The 18,902-nt window shown below is 40.8% G+C and overlaps 1 non-coding gene across 1 annotated transcript; it reads right to left on the bottom strand.

Annotated features, from left to right (window-relative positions):
- Positions 1–9,563: 9,563 nt before the first annotated feature.
- LOC132514224 (U6 spliceosomal RNA) lies at positions 9,564–9,669 on the bottom strand. The gene has a single exon (XR_009538708.1). It is a non-coding gene; the product is annotated as a U6 spliceosomal RNA (small nuclear RNA).
- Between the last annotated feature and the right edge of the window lie 9,233 nt (positions 9,670–18,902).

Here is an 18,902-nt window from a genome sequence, read left to right as displayed (position 1 = left end):
CCTCTTGTGTAAAGTTCCAGCATATGTGGTCACAAGAAGGTATTTGAACTGTACTGCGCAGGGAGGATATTGCAGCTGTCAGTGAGGGCGTTCGCAGAGCTTCCCTTTAACGTGACTGTGTCTTAACCATCAATTCGGAGAAAAGGAATTGTGCGAGAGTGGAACCGGGAAGAGGGTGTTCGGCGTGGGCGTAGCCAAGAGTCAGCAACAATGAGGGAGATCATTTTAAGTGAGGAGGTCCACAGTTTTTCATTCAGGAAATGGAAGGTTTCTTTGGCCCCTCTTTCTAATTCGAGAACTGTGTAGCTAATAAATTGAGAACATTTTTAGTAAAGTGGTATGTATATTTTTTAATCTTTTATGTGATATTGGCACATAATTCATATATAGATCTTAAATTATTTTTGTTTTATATGGGTTTTCATTATTGAATATGGCCCCTTTTAAAGAAAATGTTCAGCAGCTTCTGGGAGACAATTTCCCTGCTTTATTGGGTAAGGCAGCCTAGGGTACACAGAAGAATGGAACAGAATTCAGGAAAACTGGGGAATTACCTTAAGGTAAGGGGGTTAAGATAACTTAGGAGAAACCACTTTAATTTGAAAGGGCTTATTTGTTAGTTGAAAAATAGGGATCAGTTAGACTTGCCCGAGAACAAACTGTATTTACAGAATTTTCAGAGCTACATTAAAAAGACTGGAAAGAAATCATCTGAAACGGCAGTGTGTGCCTCTGAGTGGTAGAATTGTTTGCGTTGAGTCTCCATTCTGTTTTGTAAATTTAACACTCTCAAAAGGAAGAAAACAAAAATCAATTTCTTTAAAAAAAATGAAATCACAAAAGAAACCAGAAACCTGGCTCTTTCCCAGCGTTCTAATAAGAAATGATTATAGAGTTCTACAAAACTGTCGAAGGGCCTTCAAGGTGCTGAAAGGTTTTTGATCTCTTTAGCAAGTATTGTAGGGAATGGCTTTGCTGGAGCTCCCAGCTCCCTCAGCCCCTTTCCTCTGCGGAGGTCGGGCCCCAGGACCTTGGTCTTGAGTGGTGAGTGCCCAGCATGCAGCCAGGAGCACTACAAGTAGGCACTCCCTCGTGGAGCACGTTTTGCGTCTGAGGCTGATAATTGTCCTGCCTCGTATTGGGTAAGCCCTCGGCCTGTGGGCTGCCAGCTGCCTGAGTGTTACCAAGAGGAGATGGTTCATTCACTCTTTCACTGTGGATTGTCAGCTGAATAAAGCGGCCCACCACAGCCTGGGGGACAAAAGCTCTCCATTAGGATTACACTGCCAGGTTGGAGAATGGCTCTTTCAACGCTGCAAGGCCTCAAATAGGGGCTGTACTCAGCAGACCACCTTTATGCAAATCCCTCTTCTTTGTCCAAAGGCCCCCGTGACAGAGGCCAGCTAAGCTTTTCTGGGCAGATGGGCTTTGTGCAGGGCTTGGGAGGGAGATCACCCAGGTTAGGTGTTTCCAGGAAGAAAAGCAGATAGAACTGGTTTTGTAAAATGCTAGTACTAATAAATTGAATGTGTCTGTTGTTTCCAGTTCTCTCCTGGTTTCTTTCCTGATCCTGGACTTCCTCATAATTTTCCGGGGTGGAGAAGCTGCTTGGTCTGTGCTCCTCGCTTGCTTGGGCTCTCTTCTCTCTCCCGGCTGCCGCTCACTCCCTCTATCCTTCTCATTGAATATTTCCAAGGTCTTATATTCCCCTCCTCAGGTCAGTCCCTTGGGGCACTATAGTGATGAGTCGAATTTCAAATATTCTTTGTGTGCATCTTATAGAATAAACTAGAAGAGATCGCCAAGTCATGTGTCCAACTATTGTTCTTATCTATTGGTCGAATCGATAATTCTTATCAAATAGAGGGTGGGTTTTCCTACATGTTTCATTGATGCCTAAACAAGCAAGAGAACCCACAGCTGGTGAATTTTCTCTCCAGACTCTTCTGTAAGCCAGTTTCCCTCTAGTAAAGGACACCTTTGACCTTGTGACCTTCAGCCTCTTGAGCCCCCGCTGCCCCCAGGCCCATAACGGCAGTATCACATCTGCCTTGTAACCCATTCTTTGTCTCTTCTCATTTTTGTTTGCCTTCTTTATGCCATGTCTGAAATCTGTCCTCTCTCGCAACTTTCTTCTGTTCCTTCAGTAGACCTGCTAAACTCACGGCTTTCTTCAGCCTGTCTGCTTCAGCCCGTGGTATCATCTCTCTTAAAGTTGCTTTGATCGTATAGTCCCTTCTCAGAAATTTGCTGTAGTGCCCAACTAGCTTACAAATTAAATTAAAATGTTAACATCTTCAGTTAGAGAACCCAGCCTGTCTGACCACATCAGTTTCCCCATTTGGTTCTTTTACTTTTCAATATTCCACCTTCTCAATTTTTTATTTTCATTCATTTTTGGCTGTGTTGGGTCTTTGTTGCTGCTGGCGGGCTTTCTCTAGTTGCGGCGAGCGGGGGTTACTCTTCGTTGCGGTGCACGGGCTTCTCATTGCAGTGGCTTCTCTTGTTGCGGAGCACGGGCTCTAGGTGCACAGGCTTCAGTAGTTGTGGCACACGGGCTTCAGTAGTTGTGGCTCACGGGCTCCAGAGCGCAGGTTCAGTAGTTGTGGCGCATGGGCTTAGTTGCTCCGCGGCATGTGGGATCCTCCTGCACCAGGGCTCGAGCCCACGTCCCCTGCATTGGCAGGAGGATTCTTAACCACTGCATCACCAGGGAAGTCCCTCCTTCTCAATTTTTAAAGAATTATTTTGACAGTTACGTAGGTCTTTGAAATAATTATTGTTTCTCTGTAGGTCTTCTAGCTTTTTTTTTTTTTTTTTTTTTTTGTGGTACGCGGGCCTCTCACTGTTGTGGCCTCTCCCGTAGCGGAGCACAGGCTCCGGACGCGCAGGCTCAGCGGCCATGGCTCACGGGCCCAGCCGCTCCGCGGCATGCGGGACCCTCCCGGACCGGGGCACGAACCCGTGTCCCCTGCGTCGGCAGGCGGACTCTCAACCACTGCGCCACCAGGGAAGCCCTGTCTTCTGGCTTTAAGTGCAACAAAAACAAGCTGGCACAGTGCCTCGCACATAGTCGATAACTATTTGGGACATGAACAAATAACTAAATCCATGGAAGCACTTGAAATTGCTGAAGACACCTCAATTTGTCCAGAAACCAGAAGCATAGGACTCAATGTCCTGAAAACAGAATTCTTGCTTCCTTGGTAACTTCCTATGGAGTCAAGTAGAGTGAAGCTTAATAAATATGGACCAAGAGTGGCCTAAAATACTCCAGTGTAATATATAATGCTTTCAGGTTCTTGACTCAAATTCAGTATTTCTGTGAGTTTGTATATGTGATTCTTCCTGTTTAGAAAGTTCTGCTATGAAGAGTTCCTGTATAATTTTCTTCAGTTTGTTTCAATAGTTGATTCTCAGATTTTAATCTGAAAATGGACTGAAAACAGAGAAAACTTACCTATTAGATTCCTTTTTTTTTGGCTGCACCACACGGCATGCAGAGTTTTAGTTCCTCGACCAGGGATCGAACCCATGCCCCATGCAGTGGAAGTGCAGAGTCGTAACCACTGGACGACCAGGGAAGTCCCCAGATTCTTAATTAAATGATTCACTAAGATCTCTTTCAGTGGTTCACTTAAAGTATACCTTTATGTAACGAGAGATGGCTATCTACATATTGTCATCTCTCCTACATTTTTTCCTACATCTTTTTCTATACCTTAGATTATTCTTTTCCTGAATCTTCGGGTCTCTGGAGAAAGAGAAAACTCTTGTCACAGTCCTCAACGAGCTGAATGCAATTTATTCTTCACAGTTTTGCAGGCTAGGTTCAGACAGCCATGTATTGTAGGGAGGAACTAATCTTATTCCCTGCACTGAGGGGAGAAACTGACAACATGTGACTTTCATACAGGGCCAGATAGGGCAGGTGCCATCAGGACTACAGGAGAGGGGATCAGAAAGTGCTTCTTGGAGAAGGTGCTTTGGAGAATGTGCCTTGAAGGATAGATATGGCTTCAATTAGTAAAGATGTGGAGAAGGGCCTTCTAGGCAGGGAGACTGTCCTGAGTGAAGCCTGGGTGGGTGGATGGAAGAGTGTGTGTGACTGAGTGATGGTGCATACTTCCTGGAATTCAGAAGACGTAAGCTATGGTGTGGCTGAAGAGGTGAGTTGGGTCATGTTGTAGAGGGCCTTGGGTGACAAGCTGAGACAGTTTGACTATGAGGGATGTTTAAAAGCTGCAAAGAGAACACATGTAACCATGATATGATATGCACATTCGCATATTAACAAACATATGGAACCCCTTGTGTTCTCCCTTTAGTAACGTGATCTTATCTGCAATGAGGTGAGATAGAATCAGCCTAGTAAACGAAGCCAAACCCAAACCTACCTAACTAGGTGGGCCCCGGGATCCACATCACTGCTCTTGCTTGCTTCACAGGGGTTTCAGATGACAAATTTTGTCAGAGGCTCTTCCTCTAGGTCAGAGCTGTGCCAAGCCAATAGTCTGGATGCCAGTCGCCAGTGGAGTAAGCATTGGGTGTGAATGCCACCACAGGCACCCAGTCGGCTTCTTGCAGATGCCCTTTGGCCAATGTGAACTGAGGTCACATGTTGAGAAGCGGCCCCAGTTCCCTTCAGTGGATGCCTCTTGAGCTGCCACTCTGTGCCAGGTGCTGGGGACAAGCAGTCACGAGACCAGATTCTGGCCTTGTGCTCACACTCCAGTGACAAAGGCTCGAACAGTGATCAGACATCCTAGAAAGTAGCAAGTGCCCTGAAAGATAAGTAGACACTGAGCTCTAGAGGGCTGAGGGAAGAGGAATCTGGGGAGAGCATGTGCATGATTCTGGAAAATCTTGAGAAAAATGGTATCTTTTTGGACACATTCATATATCCAGATCCCCAGATCCCTTCAGGCCTCATAGATGCTGTGGAGTATATTTGGCAAACATCAGAAACAGATTTTTATTTGGAGACCATGCTATTTGGCTTCAGCATTAGTACCATCCAGATAGTACAAGGATTATATGTTTCTCAGAGAAGGTGGAGACACTCCCTGTTTAATGCAAAGAAAATCCATAACACTTGGTAGAAGAAATTTGTGAACATCAACATCACTTCCATATCTAAAAACCATGTAAAGGATTCAAGTAAACTTTTTTTCTAATTACACATAAAGGAGAGTTTGTATAGTGGCAGATCTTAACATCATCTCTAGGCTTGTATCAAGGTGACTGGACAAGTTAGCATGAGAAAGCTTAGTGCCTTCGGTCAAGTAGGCTGCCATTGTGATTGATGGGGAGCTGAAATTAGGGAGAGACTAAAGAAATTTGACTTCGTGGAGAAGCTGGCAGCAGTTTAACAGCATTCTTGGGTGAGGAGCAATCCCAGTTTCTCCAGCCCATAGCATTGCTATGAGAATCATAGCACTGTGTGCCAAAGTCAGTTCTAACCTGGGAAGTCTTGGTAGTTGAAAACAGGTTCTCTTATCTTTATTTGAAATGTACAGTTACATGATTGTTGACTTCCCTTGTGTGGCTAGAAAGGCTATTTTTGATCTAGAAACATCTCTTTCTTCAAAGGTGAACTGAATAGACTATCCAGTGTCCACAGACAGCACTCACCAGTTTCTTCAATTCTCGTTCTTGGGTAAGAAAATGCCTTTCATCTTTTAGATTTTTGCTTTATACTTACTTTTTATATTGTACTGTGTGTTTGTAATCTAATGGAAGTAAGAGTCCTCTATGTTTTGAAACTGATTGCCAAGTTGTAAGTGATTGGGGGTAAATCTAAGTAATGAACTGCATTTTAAAATAATAACACCTGAATTAGTCAATAATTCAATAATTCATACAATCAAGATGTGCTCAGTTAAAGCACAGGTCAAGATGTAACATCGTTCGACTAGTCACAATCAACTCTTAACACTGGTGAATTGAATACATGTGAAATTGTGTAGCAAATATTATTTGTGTAAACAAATAATAAAAATATCTGTTTAGAGATGTCATTGATTTTTACCAGCTACAGATTTAAAATGCAAACCGTATCTTATTCTACTTAGACACTCTAAAGGTAGCACTCTACCCATTTCCCTTAGAGAATTATAAAATCAAATGCAGGAAAGAAAAGATGTCTTGGTTTTGGTAAATTGGAGATTTTAGATCAATGATGTGTGTGTGTGTGTGTGTGTGTGTGTGTATGTATACATGCATGTAAACTCAATTGTAGAACAAATGAAAAGAGAGCTGAACTTGAATGCAAATTTTTTGCATCTAATATTATATTTATATAGGTGTGTATATGATGATATATTCTCATAAATGAAAAATCAACCTGAAATCAGGGAGCCTGATTCCGCCAGCTCCACTTTTCATTCTCAAGACTGCTTTGGCTATTCGGGATCTTTTGTGTTTCCATACAAATTGTGAAATTTTTTGTTCTACTTCTGTGAAAAATGCCAGTGGTAGTTTGATAGGGATTGCATTGAATCTGTAGATTGCTTTGGGTAATAGAGTCATTTTCACAATGTTGATTCTTCCAATCCAAGAACATGGTATGTCTCTCCATCTATTTGTATCATCTTTAATTTTTTTCTTCAGTGTCTTATAATTTTCTGCATACAGGTCTTTTGTCTCCTTAGGTAGGTTTATTCCTAGATATTTTATTCTTTTTGTTGCAGTGGTAAATGGGAGTGTTTTCTTAATTTCACTTTCAGATTTTTCATCACTAGTGTATAGGAATGCCAGAGATTTCTGTGCATTAATTTTGTATCCTGCTCCTTTACCAAATTCATTGATTAGCTCTAGTAGTTTTCTAGTAGCATCTTTAGGATACTCTATGTATAGTATCATGTCATCTGCAAAAGTGACAGCTTTACTTCTAATTTTCCAATTTGGATTCCTTTTATTTCTTTTTCTTCTCTGATTGCCGTGGCTAAAACTTCCAAAACTATGTTGAATAATAGCAGTGAGAGTGGGCAAGCTTGTCTTGTTCCTGACCTTAGTGGGAATGGTTTCAGTTTTTCACCATTGAGGACGATGTTGGCTGTGGGTTTGTCATATATGGCCTTTATTATGTCATATATGGCCTATATTATTATTATCACACAGTTCCCTCTGTGCCTACGTTCTGCAGGATTTTTATCATAAATGGGTGTTGAATTTTGTCAAAAGCTTTCTCTGCATCTATTGAGATGATCATATAGTTTTTCTCCTTCAATTTGTTAATATAATGTATCACGTTGATTCATTCGCATATATTGAAGAATCCTTGCATTCCTGGAATAAACCCCACTTGATCATGCTGTATGATCCTTTTAATGTGCTGTTGGACCTGACTTCAGACTATACTACAAAGCTACAGTAATCAAGACAGTATGGTACTGGCACAAAAACAGAAAGATAGATCAATGGAACAGGATAGAAAGCCCAGAGATAAATCCACGCACATATGGTCACCATATCTTTGATAAAGGAGGCAAGAATATACAGTGGAGAAAAGACAGCCTCTTAAATAAGTGGTGCTGGGAAAACTGGGCAGGTACATGTAAAACTATGAAATTAGAACACTCCCTAACAGCATACACAAAAATAAACTCAAAATGCATTAAAGACCTAAATGTAATGCCAGACACTATCAAACTCTTAGAGGAAAACATAGGCAGAACACTCTATGACATAAATCACAGCAAGATCCTTTATGACCCACCTCCTAGAGAAATGGAAATAAAAACAAAAATAAACAAATGGGACCTAATGAAACTTCAAAGCTTTTGCACAGCAAAGGAAACCATAAGCAAGACCAAAAGACAACCCTCAGAATGGGAGAAAATATTTGCAAATGAAGCAACTGACAAAGGATTAGTCTCCGAAATTTACAAGCAGCTCATGCAGCTCAATAACAAAAAAACAAACAACCCAATCCAAAAATGGGCAGAAGACCTAAATAGACATTTCTCCAAAGAAGAGATACAGATTGCCAACAAACACATGAAAGAATGTTCAACATCATTAATCATTAGAGAAATGCAAATCAAAACTACAATGAGATATCATCTCACACCTGTCAGAATGGCCATCATCAAAAAATCTACAAACAATAAATGCTGGAGAGGGTGTGGAGAAAAGGGAACCCTCTTGCACTGTTGGTGGGAATGTAAATTGATACAGCCACTATGGAGAACAGTATGGAGGTTCCTTAAAAAACTACAAATAGAACTACCATATGACCCAGCAATCCCACTACTGGGCATATACCCTGAGAAAACCATAATTCAAAAAGAGTCATGTACCAAAATGTTCATTGCAGCTCTATTTACAATAGCCAGGACATGGAGGCAACCTAAGTGTCCATCATCGGATGAATGGATAAAGAAGATGTGGCACATATATACCATGGAATATTACTCAGCCATAAAAAGAAACGAAATTGAGTTATTTGTAGTGAGGTGGATGGACCTAGAGTCTGTCATACAGAGTGAAGTAAGTCAGAAAGAGAAAAACAAATACCGTATGCTAACACATATATATGGAATCTAAGGAAAAAAAAAAGGTCATGAAGAACCTAGGGGTAAGACGGGAATAAAGACAGAGACCTACTAGAGAATGGACTTGAGGATATGGGGAGGGGGAAGGGTAAGCTGTGACGAAGCGAGAGAGTGGCATGGACATATACGCACTACCAAACGTAAAATACATAGCTAGTGGGAAGCAGCCGCATAGCACAGGGAGATCAGCTGGGTGCTTTGTGACCACCTAGAGGGGTGGGATAGGGAGGGTGGGAGGGAGGCAGATGCAAGAGGGAAGAGATACGGGAACATATGTATGTGTATAACTGATTCACTTTGTTATAAAGCAGAAAGTAACACACCATTTTAAAGCAATTATACTCCAATAAAGATGTCAAAAAAGAAAATCAACGTACATATTTCCTTTGAACTGTGATGTATAAAATAAAACGTAACATATATTTATTGCAATTAATGTAATATGGTGTTTAGGTACCCTGGGAACTTTGATACTTCTGTAATGAAAATAAATATGAAAAATAAATTTATAAATCTTAGGATGTAACAGTTATACTCAATGTCACCCATTTCTTCCAAAGGGGGCATTTTCCCAAGTATTCAACTGGTGAGTTCCATAAATAATTGCATTTTCAAAAATTGCATGGGACTTAGATGTGTCTCATGCCAAGTTGCTCATTTTATAAAAACATCTCAATAGATACACAAGTTGTCCTTGTGCACCCTTGAAATTCCATACTGGGAATATTTCCTTAGTATAGGAATTCCAATGTGGTGATACACCTGATGGACAGCTTTTACCTTGTTCCTGGCTTCGAAGTTATTTAGACGTCAGAGATTAAGGTCATATTAATTTATGGTTCATACTGTTTGCAAAAAGGAGAACATTACCTTACATAGATAATTCTGAAAGAGAAACATATGTAATGCACAGTCATTGCAATTGCTCTTTTTTATGTTGGAAGAAAGTCTTTCCTGTTTTCTCTTTTTTAAATTTCAGATTTATTGAAGCATAATGAACATGGAAAAAATATGGAATGCTTCACAAATTTGTCCGTCATCCTTGCAAAGTGCCATGCTAATCTTCTCTGTATCATTCCAATTTTGGAATATGTGCAGCTGAAGCAAGCACTCCTTGTAATAGTTCTTTAAAAGAGAAGTTTAAGTGAGAGTCCTTTATCCATAGTGCAGGCTATGCTGGGCACTTTTTTGGGAGTACCTGGGACTGAGACCAGTAAACTAGTTAAAAGTGGCCTATGTAGTTACCACATTCATCTTTCCCTGGACCCTTTATAAACTTTGGGGGGCTCCCAGACTAGCATTTTTATCCCAGAGCTCATTAAATATTTATTGTTAGGTTTTCAGATTTTCCTTTGTGTCATTCCTAAGTTAAAATGTCTTTGGCCATCGAAGGTGCTTGAGGATGGGAGATAAATCAAAACAAAGACATGTTCCCAGTGATCCTAAACCTATGAAAAGCCCTGAGATGTCTTGTAATCAAGAAATCTGCTTCACTATATTTAACTCATCATTTTCCAAACGTACCCAACCAAGGAACACTTCACTTTTACTTTTGCTGCACACCTTTTAACACCGTTTGGTGCTAGTGCTCTGTGGGAGTAATGACCTCTAGGAAAGCCTTGGGTTACTTGTACTAGGCTATTTCATATATGTGAGCAATGGCATCTGGCCTTAGTATTCTGGAAATCCCCAGGAATAAGATTTGCCAGCCCTTTCTGAGCAAGAAGAAGACCAGCAGTTAATCGCAACTCTTAGGAAAACAGACCATGAATGTTTGCATTGATTTAGGCTCTGGCAGGTTTGGAGGTAGCAAAAACTGCTGGGCTAGCTCCAATCGGTTCAGAAACTGTCTTTCTAGGCTTAGCACTTTTTCTGCTGCTGAGATGAGGACAGAAAACGACCCAACCCCCCAAACCGAGAATGAGATTTGTTGACATGGTCCCCTCTGTTCTTAGATGCTGCTGCTCAGGGATGCGATTCGCCAGAGATCTCTCCCCTCCCCCTCTCCACTTAGTGGTTTTGAGAGGACAGGCTTTGGTAACTGAGTCCATGTCTTTGGAGAGGAGGTTCAGGGGGACCAGCATCACACCTGTGACAAACAAAGAGGATCCCCCTCTTCCAATGAAGCCTGGAAAGTGTGTTGCTTCGGACAAGAGGTAAAGAAGAGAGTTTCAGAATATCAAGAATTACTTGATTTTTTTTTAAAGAATCCTTTGCTGAGCCACAGAACAAATTCAATTCCATGTTTCTGAGAACCCATCTTTTTCCACTGTGGAAAAGTGAGTTTGCCTAAGGTTGGACAAATTAACTTTTTTTTTTAAGGAAACAGTAAAAAGTAATTTTCTCATACTGCAAAATTTTGAAATACTTGGCTTCAAGTTTCAGTGAGTTTTCTTTTCAATGAATATGATTTGCATTCTATTTAATACAGAGTTTTTAAAAGTCAGCGTCTGTTTATGTTGCATATAAGGTAGATCTAATGTGGACAGTTTTATACCAAATGTTTATCTTATGAGCCAGTAAAAGCTCGTAAATAAAAAACTTGAAAGTTTAACATAAGCCTTTTATTTAGTTGTGGTGTATCTTGGTCATTTTTATCAAATCTTTGAATTAGATGAATGACTAGAATAACCTTTAGTTTCTATAAATTCTAATATAATGTGCAGTAAACTTGTACCCCCACGAGTAATAATGGAAGAGTTTTAAAGTGTTATGCAGATCTATAGAATCCAAGTCAAAGGATAAGTTATTACTCAGCTTTTGTAAGGGGCAGAGGAATTACTATGTAGGAAATCTAAAAGCCCTAGACATTTTAGGGAAGGAGGCATACAGATATCGACGTGAAAGTAACATGGGGATAATCTTGATTCAACTAATTATTTATGTAATCATTTTCAAATTCCAATGCTTTAACCAATATTAAAGCATGATTACTTCATTTATTCATTTATTCACTCATCCAAAAACAATTTTTGGGCCAAAGTGAGGAGGGGAGGTCCAAGGCAGGTGGGCAGGCAAGAAAGAGCTTCTTTATTAGCAACTCACTTTAGGAGCAGGATGGACCCTGGCAGCCTGGAGTCGGCCCCGGAAGTCCCTGCCCGAGGCCCAGCCTATCCCTACAGGCTCCAGACCCGGGGAACCAATTCTGGGGAGCTTGGAAGCTGAGTCATGCAGCATGCACCTGCGCAGTTCAGACTCCTGCATGCTGGTCTTCAGGCATCGTGGACCTCTAGGCCTGTGTGGACAGGGGCCACTCACAGCCAACAGCCCATCTTCTTGGGGTCAGCAGTTCCCTACACAGCGAAAAAAAAAAGAGCTTCTCTTCTCCTGGAATTTTGGAGGCTGTACTTTAGTGCTTTACATTATTTTTATTGTTAGACAACATTATGCACATTGGTTTTCCTCGACGGATTGAAATCGAAGTTCTGTTGAAATACAGTGGATCAAAATAGTTTTTCTTTGATAATGGTTTGCTCTCCTCTCCTCTATCGCAGTTTAGTCTACTTTCTCTGTGGTTCTAAGACTGGCAGCCTGAGCTTTCTAATAGTCAGGGAACCCTGAGCTTCACAGTGGCAGAGTTCAGGGGGTTGCATTTAAGGAAATGTGTAGTTACTTTCGCCCAGGTGCACTCTTGCTACCTGTAACATCTGATTCCAGCTTCTGTGTCTCTATTTAGTCCTGTGTTTCCTCTGTGCTCCTTGTCTCTATTCCCTCCTCTCAGCTTCCAGAGCATTTTATATGAATTTAAATCTTGCCGCTTTCGACCTTGTAGTTATCTATTTACAAGTCTGATCTCTCAGCTTCATCTCTTTATACCCCAGAGTCTGCCATAGAGTTCACACTTAGAAAACTTCTATCAAATGTCAGATGAATAAATAGGATTTCACTTACACACAACTCCGCAGGAAAGATGTGTTATCTGATGAGGGGAAACTTATATTTACTTCCAAAATTGTGTCTACTTTTTACATAAGAGCTATCTGGTAAAGAGAACCAGCATATTAGGAGGTAGAATTTTCTCCTGTGGACCTTTTCCCTTTAACATGTTCTCTCTACACTATTTCTTACAGATGAGCTATCTATTATGCTTTTTGAGTTTCTCATTCTTAATTTTTGGTAAATTCCTGGGTTGATTCTTTTAGAGATGAACCAATATTGGAACATGGGGACTAAATGGTGAAAGGGGGGAGAGAAAAATAATAGGGTAGAAGAGAAAAGTGTCCATGACTATGCCTAGAAAGAGAGGCAACGCACAACCAGCTTTGTTAGCTCAATTTTGCACAGTATCAGTGAGTAGCTGAAATGGGGCAGAGTTATGATGTGTCAAGGGTAGATAAGGACATTTTTCTATTTCAATATCTGACTCTAGGAGACGTCAGGAACTATTCTCAACAATGTGTCCTTGGATCTTGAATGAGTCTAAGAGTCTTAGCCTTAGTTTGATGCCATGGTCCACTTGGATAATGGCAGCAACAAACACTCAAAAGGGCTCTGGGAGATCTCTTAGGTGGGAGAGAGGTGTAGCAGGGAGAGAGGTGTAGCAGGGGCTTGGGACCCATCATCTCCAAGCACTGGAGGAAGGAGAGGTGGGAGGGAATTGATGGAATGTGCTTCAAGATTCTTACCACCTACAAAGCCCAAGTGCTGCTGTGCTTCAGCCTCAATGATGTCTAGAGTCTTGAAGTACACTGGACTGTCACTCTTTGCTATAGACCAGAGATTCTCAAATACTCAAATCTTGTGTCTCACAAATCACTGTCAAGGGACTGGGCTCTCACCAGGATAGAAACCAAACTCCTCTGTTTTTCAGCAAAGGGCATTGATGTGTTTAGACAGTTTGTCAGCATATTTATGATTTTTGGTGAATTTCAAGGACATGATCAATTGCAGAAAGGCTATTGGACGTAAATGTGATTGCTACAGAACTTCAAAGTAATTTGTTGATAGGCTAGGGAACCAGAATTGGGAGAAACATGAGATGTGCGTGCTTATTCCTAGTCAGTGGGAAGCTCACAGATGGAGAATGGAGGGGAGGGTGCGAGGAGAGTAGATGGGAGACGACACGTGACATTTGCAGATGGGTAAAGTGTTGAAAGAGGGCCAGTGCTAAGTCATGGAGAGGCCATATGCTAGTGAGAGAATGCTCAGGCACTGCCACTGACTCTCAGGGTGGCCCTGAGAAAGTTAGCTAACCTCTCTGGACCCCATTTTCCTCATATATAAAATGGGCAAGATAATAATAGGGCCTGGGATGTAGTAAGTGCTTAACAAATGTCACCTAATGTTATTCCTATGTTTAACTTTTCTGAAAAGTCTTCTATCTTCCTACAGTTATAAAGCTAAATTCAGTAAATATGGTTGAATCCGAGCCCTATCCCAAGGGAGGTTATTGCTTAAATACAAGAATAACATAATGAGAATGTTTTCATCTCCAAGGATCTCCTATAGCAAGAGGCCTGAAGACAGCTTGCTAGCAAGTCCCACCCTAGTTTCTTTGTGATTTCAAAGAGGAAGGATAGCAATATACTCTCGGTAATTAAATTGAAAAGTTTGCAGTATTTTTCAGTTTTACATGTTTTTTTCTTGCTGCTGTTTTTGTTTTTGTGTTTTTTGGAATTCACAGACTGTTTTAACTTGATGAAATCCTTTTTAATAGAGGGGTTATAATTAGTGGTTTAAATGCTTCCCTTTATCGACTATGAACTTTACAAGAGCAGAGACTATGTCACCCTCATCTCTGGATTCCCATGCTTGGTATTGCCAAGCCAGGCATAATGTAGGCACTCTGTGAATGCATTTTGAATAAATGCAGTCCTTTAGCTTTTCAAGTGATGGTGCTTTCCATATGTCCTAGTCCTAAGAGAATTCAGATGAAGTCTAGGGGAAATCAAAAGAAGATATAAAAGAGCTATGACAAAAATATACTGATGCTTTATATTCATTCTCAGCTAGATTTTTAAAATGTCAATTACAAATTTCATGGATTAATAGAAAATCAAGGTTGATATACAGTGCCATAGCTATAAATGTAGGGACCACAAAAAATATTTTTGAGTACAAACTTCCCAGAATAAGTTCTGGAGATCTAATGTACAGCAGTGTGACTACAGTTAATAATGCCGTACTTGAAGTTTGCTAAGAGAGTAGATTTTGTGTTCTCACCGCCCCCCCACACCCCAAAGATAATTATGTGAGGTGATGGATGTGTTAATTAACTTGACTGTGGTAATCATTTCATAGCCTATACATATATAAAATCATCACATTGTACATTTAAATATATACAGTTTTATTTGTCAATTATACCACAGTAAAGAAAAAATAGAAATTTATTTCTGGAAAAATTACAACTCCCCTCCAAACCCCACAGTAGATCACTCTAATTGCGAAGTGAAGTCTAGCCCTGATAATAGAGGTTGAAGGATGGGTCAGGGAAGGATAGTACCAGACAGGCCATCCAGAAGCAAAACAGAAATATTATCCCCATGAATCTTCCATCATTAAAGCTCCTTTTCTCCATCTCAGGGGTTAGGGCTTCTCTAAGGATTGGTATGTAGGTTTAATACTAGGACATGCTTTGGGAATAATGAAAAACATTAAGTTATACAGGCTGATTGAATTCTACTTAAAATGTTAAAAATCTTGTTTGTCACCTGGATATCTATAGGGCTCATTTGCTAGTATTTTCATTGTCCAGCTATAGTAACTAGTAAACATACCATGCACATCAGAGCAGCAGAGACTTGGGATCAATTCTGCTTTTCCAGGAAGTGAAATCCTCAGAGATGCCTCGTTCTTTTAGCGGAAATCAAACCGAGGCTGCACTTCCTGTTGCGTTTCGGAAATGGAGGTAGCCCTGGACAGTTTAAGATAGTTTGGAGCAGCAGTTTAAAAATGCTAGAAACTTGGAATCCATGTATCTTGTAAATGCTTCCATAGGCCATTACACATCCTCTAACCCTTTGAAACAGTTTAAGACATGCTAGGGTTGGTAAGCCTCACACAGAATTCACTTTGGACATTGAATAGGTTGGATTTTTTCAGAAAGTATTTATTCTCTAAAATCCTGGGACTCCTAGAGACCACATCCCTTTGATTTTTGGCATTCTAAATTCCCATTTCTTCTCTTCTGTCATCTGGGTGTATGGGACCATACTCAGTCACTGCAAACTTTGCAAAGAAAAGGGAGAGCTGTTAAGGTCAAATAGTTTGTGTCAACACTCTCACGAGAGGTAACGAAGTTCTCTATATCGTATTTTGTACTTATGTACATTTAATTGGATTAAACAAATACCCAGTACTTTGTGTGTATGGAGAACAGTTCTAGGTAGTTTAGGATATAGAAAGCAGGGTAAGAGTCCAACTGCCCTGAGGAAGCTTACACACAGGACACAGTTTGTGTAGGGGTCTTCAAAGGAAAGACTTAGGGGAGATCTGGGAATACTTCTTAGAAACAGTGACATAAGGATGGAAGGTGGTCGAGTGTAGTTTTTAACGCCAAGGCCTGTCTCTCTGGATTCAAACCTCTGATGTACCCTTTACTAGCTGGGTGATCTTGGGCTTCCTTCCTGTGCCTCGTTTTCCTGAGAAACTGAGATGATAACATTAGAGCAGACCTCATAGAAATGTTGTGAGAATCAAATAAGTTGCTTACTGCAGAGATCAGGGCCTCTCCATCAGTCTGGGATAGCAGAGGACCCAGGGGAGGGCTTTAGGAGGAGGAACAGGATTAGTACAGAGGTGGATGCTGATCAGACGGGCCCAAATAGGGGCAGAGAAAGAAGAGAGTACGGAAGGTAGCTTGGCAACCTTCGTGTGTAGGACTAGATTGACGATGCTCATGCTTAGGACTTTGGTCCTACAACTGGGATTTTTCTCTGCTACTATCTTGGTAAAGGTGAAGAATTTGACTTTCTACTCCTTTTAGAGAATTACTGTACAATGCATGTGGAAATTTAATTCTGGAGAACTCCTGTAGTTGCAACCAAGGGAAGGAAATATTGAGTCTGTTGATAAATGAGGAAGGGACAGGAACAAACATTAGATTACCTCCCTGCTGTTGATCAACCGGATTCCTAGGTAGCCTTGGTATTTGGGAGGACAGGGTTGTTGAAGAGACAGTCAGTTTGACCATGGACAAATTACAGATTACTTATTGAGATTACTTAGGGATTTCATGTACAACCCAGGCAAAGGCTGGGAGACAGGATGTAGAAGACTGCATCTGAGTGGTGGGTGGCCGGAAAGCTCAGACGTGTCCCATCTATTCGTATGTTGTCTTCTACAACAGTGGGCTTCCAAAATAGTTTAGAGAGCTTTCAGAGTAATCATCTCAGGGCTTAATAAAAGAAAGAAAGTGGGTACTGTAGCAGGACAAGGAGAGCTCATTTTCCCTGAGGTTTGAAAAGCAGTACAGTGGAGATGATGAAGCAAATGTACACAGACTCATTCAAATCCCACTTCTGTCAGGTACTAGCTGTGTAACCTCAGACCAATTATTTCAACTGCAATTTTAAAACTTTTTTCCCAGTTTTATTTAGATATAATTGACACATAACATTGTATAAGTTTAAGGTATACAACATAATTATTTGATATATGTATTATATATTGTGAAATGATGACTGCAATAAATTTAGTTACTATCCATCACCTCACATAGTTAAAATCTTTTCCTTATGATGAGAACTTTTAAGATCTACTCTCTGAGCACCTTTCAAATATACAATGCAGTATTTTTAACTATAGTCACCACGCTGTACATCACCTCCCCAGAACTTATTTACTTTATAACTGCAAGTTTGTGCCTTTTGACTTCAGTCATCTATTTCCCTCCATCCCCCCTCCATGCCCTGCCTGTGGAAACCACTGGTCTGTTTTCTGTTTCTGTGAGGTTTGTTTGCTTCTTTGTTTGTTTTTAGATTCCACATATGAGTGAGATCATACAGTATTTGTTTTTCTCCGTCTGACTTACTTCGCTTAGCCTAACGCACTCAAGATCCATCCATGTTGTCGCAAATGGCAGGATTTCCTTCTGTGTTATGGCTGAATAGTATTCCATGTGGGAAGTGAGAGTAATAACACCTTATGCACAGGACTGTTGCGAGGATTGAATGATGGTTCGTGAAATACTCACACCTAGCTACGTGTGTAGTAAACCCCATAAACATCGGCCGTTGTGGCTCCACCCTGCTTCGAGTCCTCAGCCTCTCCCAGCCGAACTCCTCAGGTCTTCTAGCCCAGTGCTTCCCAAAGGTTACTGTGCATAGGTGCTACTTGGAGATCTTTGCACCATGATGATTCTGATTTGGCAGTTCTGGAGCAGCCTGAGACTATGATTTCAGGTAGGACCCATCCTGCCGAGCTGGAGACCACATTTTAAACAGCAGAAGTCTGACATCCTTCTTTCAGCCTCAACTTCTTTCTAGCCATCTAATCCACTCCAGGGTGATATTTATAAAATGGCAATATCAGTTACACCTTTTTAAAATACAAGTTCAAGTCATAGCACTTCCAAGTGTTCCCACAGGGCACTTGGTAGATCAAGTTCACATTTCTCCTCAGCCTGACGTTCTGGCTCCCACCTCCCTTCCTAAGTAGTCTCGATTTCAGTCACACTGTGATGCTTTGCCGGGTAGGCCTTTCGCTTTACTTTTGTTTTGTTTTGTTTGCATTTTTTATTGTGGTAGTAAAATATACGTAACATAAAATTTACTATTTTAACATTTTTTAAGCCTACAATCGAGTGGCATTAAATACATTCACATTGCTGTGCAACCATCGTCGCTCTTCATTTCCAGGTTTTCATCATCCCAAACTGAAACCCTGTCCCCATTAAACTGTATCCTCATTTCCCCCTGCCCCCAGCCCCTGGTAACCACTATTCTACTTTCTGTCTCTTATCACACTTTGTTTACAAGCATTTATTGTGTCCTTACTCTATATCTGGCACTAGGGTAGGCACTTTGATATCCATTATATCAGTGAATCTTCACAAGCGCCCTGTGAAGTGGTGCTATTATTGTTCTCATTTTATAGATGAGGACACAGAGGCTCAGAAAGGTTAAATAAGTTGCCCAAGTTCACATGCTAGGAAGCAGTAAGGACCATTTGTTGTAACCATGACATTTCACGTTGGTGCCCTTACTCAGGCTCTGTTTTCTGCCTATGATGTTCTTTCCATCCACTGGTTGAAGGCTTCTGTGTCCATTACACAGTAATTTCTGGTACCACCTTCTGGGAAGCTTTTAGTTCAGCAGTGTTTATTCCCTTGCCTTGAATCAGTGGATTTACGTAGATTACCCAAAAGTCTCTGTGCTTCCAAGGAATAGTGGGGACGAGGAT

Source organism: Lagenorhynchus albirostris, chromosome X, assembly GCF_949774975.1.
Source record: "Lagenorhynchus albirostris chromosome X, mLagAlb1.1, whole genome shotgun sequence".
Taxonomy (NCBI): Eukaryota; Metazoa; Chordata; class Mammalia; order Artiodactyla; family Delphinidae; genus Lagenorhynchus; species Lagenorhynchus albirostris.
This window is presented reverse-complemented; position numbering and strand designations above follow the sequence as displayed.